At 42.3% G+C, this 7,156-nt stretch overlaps 1 non-coding gene across 1 annotated transcript; it reads right to left on the bottom strand.

Annotated features, from left to right (window-relative positions):
• Positions 1-5,884: 5,884 nt before the first annotated feature.
• On the bottom strand, positions 5,885-6,022 carry LOC142444252 (small nucleolar RNA SNORA47). Its single transcript, XR_012783897.1, has one exon. It is a non-coding gene; the product is annotated as a small nucleolar RNA SNORA47 (small nucleolar RNA).
• Positions 6,023-7,156: the final 1,134 nt, after the last annotated feature.

The raw sequence follows: 7,156 nt of genomic DNA, 5'->3' as shown, positions 1-7,156 counted from the left end.
CTCACCCTGGAGAGCATTTTCTGGGTGTCACGAATCTTATCCGCATGAACATGAATTGTGTGTGGGTTTTCCCCTTTGTTATGGTGACTCTGGGAGGTGAGTGCTTCAGGGATTCCTACATGAAGTCTGGGGATGCACATCTGATCACATGACTCACTGTGTTTCTCTTTATCCCCAGGGGTCCTGGCCCAGGTGCAGCTACAAGAGTTAGGCCCTGGACTGCTGAAGCCCTCACAGACCTTGTCTCTCACCTATGCTGTATCTGGATTCTCTTTAACCAGCTATGGTGTGCACTGGATCCACCAGGCTCCAGGAAAGGTACTGGAGTGGATTAGTGTAATATGGAGTGGTGGGGGCACAAGGTATAATCCAGCTCTCCAATCCCGAGTCAGCATGTTCAGAGACACCTACAAGGGTGAATCGTATTTAAAACTGAGCTCCACGACTCCTGAGGACACAGCCGTGTATTACTGTGCTAGAGACACAGTGATGGGAAGTCAGTGTGAGCCCAGACACAAACCTCCCTGAAACAGGCCATGGTTTCAGCAGATGCAAGGGAATGAAATCAGTGATGCTTTCCTCTCAGAAGCTGTGGTTTCTCCACCTTGTCAGCGCCTCTCTAGGGACCACCAAGCACAGACTCTAGGGAACCTTCATGTATCTGAACCTGCCTTCTTTCCAGTGGAAAGGGCTTTGTCTGTTTTACCATCTATCTAAAGGCAGACTTCAAAGTAATAGGTATCGATGAAATCTCAGTTTACAATTCAGGGTACTACCTAGTGCTGCTTGTTGTCAAACTTAGGAATATTCCCCCCAAAACCCAAACTCACTGCTGTCGAGTTGATGACAATTTATAGTGATTCCCCTGTGGGTTTCTGAGATTCTAACTGCTATGGGAGTAGAAAGCCCTGTCTTTCTTCTTTGGAGTGGGCACTGGCATGCAGATCTCATCCCAACACACGACCACTATGCCACCAACCTCATTAAAAAATGTTAATGCAGGAAAAAGTTCTTATGTGAGCCCCAAATTTTCTCCAAGCCATCAGATGGATGTTCAATGTTTTCATTCCAGTGAATACTCACAAGTGTCTGTTTATATAATAAACAGAGGAATGGGTCGGGGAGACATCGCTGGGGTTCACACGGACTCTTCTTCACTGCTTGTCCTGCACACTCATGCAAGGTGGTGTCCAATTTCAATCCATTCAATTGCACAGGAAAATATTTTTGAAATCATGTCTTGAGGTAGTTCATCTGCCTGGATTAGTGAAACATATTCTGCTGTGTGACCCTTGGCTTTATATATACAACAATCTGTTCTAGTATCTCCTCTAGAAACTAGCTAATTCACATCCAGAAAACCTGAAACACAAGTGAGTGTTTCTTCTGGTGGGCATATCCAGAAAAGAGTGTCTTAGGGATTCCAAGAGAAGTCTAGTGATAGTCCACGTGAACTGTGATTGTCCTTTTTCCCTCAGGTCAATCTCAGGTGCAGTTATAGGGATTGCCCACTCCCTCCCCAAAACACCCAACTTACTGCTGTTGAATCAATTAAGACTCATAGAAATTTTCCAAGACAAAACATCATTTCTCCTTTGGATTTCTGAGACTGTGAAACCTTCCATGATCAGAAAGCTTCATATTTCTCCTGAGGATTAGATGGTGGTCTTGAACTTCAGAACTTCCAATTAATAGTCTACTGTGTAATCCACAACACCAATGGATTTCCTAGGTGTGGTGTGTGTGTGTGTAGTTTGGGCCTTTGCTATGACGGATCTATTTAATTTTTTTAAGTTGATAAGTAATTTCTTTTAAAATTTGATCAGTAATAGATGCAGTGATCTTGTTCAGAAGTGAATTATAATGATAATTGCATTATAATTATAGATTGCTTAGAGTGTGTTATTTTTGCAAAGTTAAACCTTCCTCTTCATGAACATTGTCCATTACTCTAATTATTTGCATTTCTTTTGGTACCTTGAAGTAGTGTTTTTCTTATAGTTTTCTTTCTACAAGAATTTTGTTCCTCTGCTCAATTTATTTTATCTTTTAGGTGGCTATTATAAATGGTATTATTTTCTGATTTCATTTTTAGAGCTTTCAATCATTTTCTTCTAGAGCTTTTAGATTTTCTAATTTTAGAAAATCATCAGCAATTATAGAGAGTTGTCATCAGCAAGTATAGAGAGTTTGCATCTTTGTTGTCATTTTGGATGCATTTGTTTTACATTTGTTGATAGTTTTACACTTGTTGATTGTTAATAGTTTGTGTAACTCAGGGTTGACTAGAAAACAAATTCATAGACACTCAAATCTGTTTAAGAAAGACCTTTATATAAAAGAACAATTGTATATTGAGAAAACATCCCAGCAAGTCCAAATCAAGTCCATAAGTCCTATATTAACTCATATAGCTGATACCAATCTATAAATTCCTCTTCAGACTCATACAGCACATGCAATGACACTGAATTCAGGAAGATCACAGGCCAGGGGGTGGAAATTCTTGTAGATCCAGAGGCAATGGAAGTATCTCAATGCTGGCAGGAGTCTCTACAGGCTCCTCCAGCTGCAGGACTCTAGGGTAGCGCCATGTGTCTTGTCAGCAGGAAGGTCTCACAGGGAGTGTGGAGGAAAGGCCAGCCTCCCACAACTAATTGCGGGTTTGATAGGCACAATTGTACAGTTTAGATATATAAAGATAATCATAAAGTCATAGAAAATAAGGAGAGATAGAAGAGTGATTGAAATAATGGAGTCAGACACATTTCATGGTAGTATGCTCACCTCAGCCCCGCTTGGTAGTCCACATGGAGATGGGATACCAGAGGGCATGAGAGAGGGGGAGGGGAAGGAGGACAAGGGGAAAGGGAGCAAGGGAGCAAGGACAGGTGAGAGGAAGGGGGAGGGGAGAGACAGGGAGAGTGAGGGGAGAGAGCTCTTTATTGCTAACCCAGGTTTACATACCTTTGGGGTGGGGGAGCGTGCATGTCCCCTAATTACAGGTAAAGACATACATCATAGGAAAGGGTTGTGCTTTAGGTAATAAAGTAATGGGAAGGGGGTAGTTTAGGGGTACATACACTAAAGAAAGAGGAGGGATTAAGGTTATATATGTGACAAGATGGGCGGATCCTAGATTCAGGATGGCAGCCTAACATTGGTGTCACCGAGCAGGTTTGACCTGTTCTCTGGTTCTCCATGGAAAGCTTTATCAGTAGGGTGTGAACCCCATCTACAGTGGACCAGATGCCTTCAGGGAGAATATCTCTAAGCATCTGACCTCCCATTATGTGCTGGTAAATAGCCTCTAATGTTTGGCATATCTGTGGGGAGAAAAAGCTGAGGAAGTCTTTCGTATCCCACAAAGGAGTGAGTGTGTATCCCAACTCCAGCAAGCTGTTTATTTCCATAGCATTACCAAATGAGGTCAAGCTGTGACCTGACTGACAGGCTAAATTCCACCCCTTCACTTTCAATATTCTCAAGTTGGCACCGGATTATGTAACTCCCACAGAGTTTCAGCACAATACGAAATAAGATTGGTACTTAATGGCATCCTTATCTGGTTCCCATTTGAAAGGTGAATGCCTTCACTTCCTCTCCATTGAGTTCAATGTTTGAATGTTTTCCAGAAAATGTGGCCAGGTGTTCTGTAACCATTCCAAGAAAAGGTCTCAACAACTATGTCAACCAAATAAACAATAACAACACCAATGAGTAATGTGAGTTAACATATTTGTATGTGTATCTTTGCAACTTGAATGTCTCTTTAGTCAACTATCTATTCGTGTCTTTTGTCCATTTTGCATCTCAAAACTCTGTACATGAACACTCTCTCAACTGATGCTAACTTAGATGTTAGGATAAGTAAAGAGGATTGAATTCTCAAGAGAATATTCAGAGAAATGAGAAAACACAAAAGAATTAATATCCACTGTCAACTGGGGGTTTTAATGAAATCAGAATTTCTTAACACTCTCTATGCTTTCTGTGTCCCCAAATTTTTTTTCCTGCTCTTCAGCTTGAGACCTTGAATTCTCAATAAATGGAGGCCAATCCCAGAGAGGATGAAGACATTGGACTTTCTCTTTTCAGTTTTTGAGACCAGATGGAAAGCCTCTCTACTTTTTCTCCTGAGGCTCTAATATGCAGCTCACCCCTTCAATTTCCAAGTTAAAGTTCAAAACGTGGTGAAAGACACCACACTGTGGTCAGAGTTCCTTAGGACCTGCATAACTTCTCCATAAGTTTTTATTTTCTTTTGTATGGTCTTTGGCCTGGTGTTTACTTTGCTCTAGAAATATTAGGAGAGTCTAAAACTGGGTTGACCTAAAAGAGGGTTACCTTAGTTGTCATCATCTCTCCCTCTCCTGGGTTTCCCAGGACAGGTACAGCATCAGGATTTGGGCCCAGCAGTGATGAATCCCTCACAAATCCTCCCCCTAAGATTCGCTGTCTCTGGTGGCTCCATATTTCTGGAGCTGGATCGACCACAACCTGCAGGTTTCAGTGGTTGTTATCAATTTGCTTGAGCAGCAGAAAACCATTACCCGCCTCAATGGAGTTGACTCTCAAGCTCCAGAAGAATGTGGATCAAGAGTTCTTCCTGCAGCTGAGCTCAATGACTCTGAGGGCACCGCTGTCCATTACTGTGTGAGAGGAACAGTGAGAGGACTCAGTGCCATCCCATGCACAACCTTCCCTGCAATAATGACATCGGTCTACAGGGATCACATGGGCTGCACAGAGCACAGGAGGCAGACTTCTGGGCAAGGGCAATTGGGGAGGCATGGGAGCAAGGAGCTTCCTGTTAGTATCTAGCTTTTTCCTTCCTTCCAAAATTTACTCAAGAATCTGGTCTTCCTTAATATTTATTACAAAACCCCACATAATTTCAATATTCATTCATTTATATGTGGTATGCATAAACACAATTAAATATATGTATGCAAAAATGAAGCCAGGTGGTGTAGTGGTTACTCCTTAAGCTGCAACCTGAAATTTCAGGAGTTCTTAAGCACTAGCTGTTCCACAGAAGATAAATGGGGCTTTCTGCTCCCATAAAGATTTACAGCTTCAGAAATGCGCAGGGGCAGTTCTACCCTGTCCCTGTGAGTCACTCAGTCTGCACTGACTCATGGCAGTGAGTGAGTGTGAGTAATGAATACATGGATGTATACTATACTGTTTGTTTCAACATGAACTTAATGGTTTTCACATCCTGTATGGCTGTACTGGATTAAATGAAAATGAAATCACAAGACAACATACTGTGGTATTCATCAGAAGAGAACTTTGAAGGGAGTTCATAGCAACACACATTTGTATAGTATAGAAGTCAAACTCTGAAATTTACCTCTGTTTCCAACTAATGGACCTAGAAAAAGATTAGTATGCAAAGGTAGTATCCATAGCATAGGTAGCAGGGGGAGGCAATAAGAAAGGAAACAAGATAAATGAAATAACAGGAACACAACCAGTAAGCCAATTATATGAAACGGACTCTTTTAGAAGATGAAAAAAAAAGTGACAAATAGCTAGTTTTCCTGATCATGATAAAAGAAGGGGCACTTGCATCTCCCAGATCAGAAACCAGAGAGGAGACACCATTCTGCATGTTTTGTGGACATGCTTTATGAGCAGCTTCTGGTCCACAGTATACAAACATGGAAATGCCTTAGAAAGAAAGAAAAACAGTAAGGTTTCCACACAAGAAACAGCTTATAGAGCCATCCACTATGTTCACATGTATCCACACTTTAAGGGGAATGAGACAGGGTGCATTGTTAGTTCATACCACACAGTTAGAGAGTTTGTTGTATATGTAACATAAAGTTTACAAGTTGAAAACTATTTTTCTTTTCTTTCTTTCTTTTTTTTTACAATGTCAGCCAGCACGGCATTGTGCCTCTGAAGGTGGCAGAGGGGCATCCTTTGCCCTGACATCCCTTCACTTTTGGAGACCTTAACCAGTGGATGGAAGTATGGTACAGAGCTGCCTCACCTTCTCAGTCCTCCACTGAAATCTATTTTTTAAAATAGAGATAATATATAACAACTAAAGTAATATTTCATAGACAACTTGTTTAGAGTTATGCTTTCTGTTGAGAGTGCTGTGTTTCGCTCAGTCTGAGGGAGAACTCTTGTCGATATTCTCTACTCACCTGCTTCTAAATATCAGGGGACATGCAAATGCAGCTCTCTGCCTGCTGATAAACCAGCCACAGCCCCTGATGTGGGACATCTCAGAGGACAGTCCCAGTCTCTGCTGTTAATATTTTGGAACCAGGAGCTAGTCCAGAGGACACATAATGAATCTGGTACCAAACTTGGCTTTCATTTTGGCCATTCTACATGGTAATCATTGTAGAGCTTGCTGTATGTGTGTATAATTGTGAGTGCATGTGTTTGTATGTAAGTCATCTAATCAGTGTGTCTGTTTGCAGGTGTCCAGTGTGAGGTGCAGCTGGTGGAGTCTGGGGGCGATCTGAGAAAGCCTTGGGGGTCTTTGAGACTCTCCTGTGCAGCTTCTGGATTCACCTTCAGTGACCACTGGATGAGCTGGGTCCCCCAGACTCCAGGGAAGGGCCTGCAGTGGGTGGCCTACATTAGTGGTGCTGGTGGTAGTACATATTACACGGACTCCGTAAAAGGTCGATTCACCATTTCCAGAGATAACTCCAAGAACACAGTCTATCTTCAGATGGACAGCCTGAAAGTTGTGGACATGACCACATATTACTGTGCAAGAAACGCAGTGGGGGAAGTCAGTGAGAGCCCAGACACAAACCTCCCCTGCAGGGAAGACACTGGGCAGCAGGGGGCGCTCAGGACCCACAGAGCACAGGCCTCAGATCCAGGAGCAGGTGCAGCAGGAACTTCTAGGCTGGTTTCCTGTGGTCATATGTGGATTTTTCTAAATCTCACAGTTCCCCCAGGGAATCTCTCTCTAATTTAAAAGTAATACTTCTTTGCCTACTCCTGGTGTCTGTTAATTCAAAAGTTATATTGTAACAAAAGTATATATTCTGTCCTACAGCAACAATCAGCTTCTTAACCTTTAAGGGCAAGAAATGACTCTGCCAGCGGTCCCTGCATCAGCATTCTCATGACGCTCAGATAAAACACTTTCCAATCAGACTTCAGGACAATG

The sequence above is a fragment of the Tenrec ecaudatus genome, chromosome 3, assembly GCF_050624435.1.
Source record: "Tenrec ecaudatus isolate mTenEca1 chromosome 3, mTenEca1.hap1, whole genome shotgun sequence".
In the NCBI taxonomy this organism is placed as follows: Eukaryota; Metazoa; Chordata; class Mammalia; order Afrosoricida; family Tenrecidae; genus Tenrec; species Tenrec ecaudatus.
The sequence above is the reverse complement of the archived record's forward strand: the minus strand, read 5'-3'. Positions and strand labels throughout refer to the sequence as shown.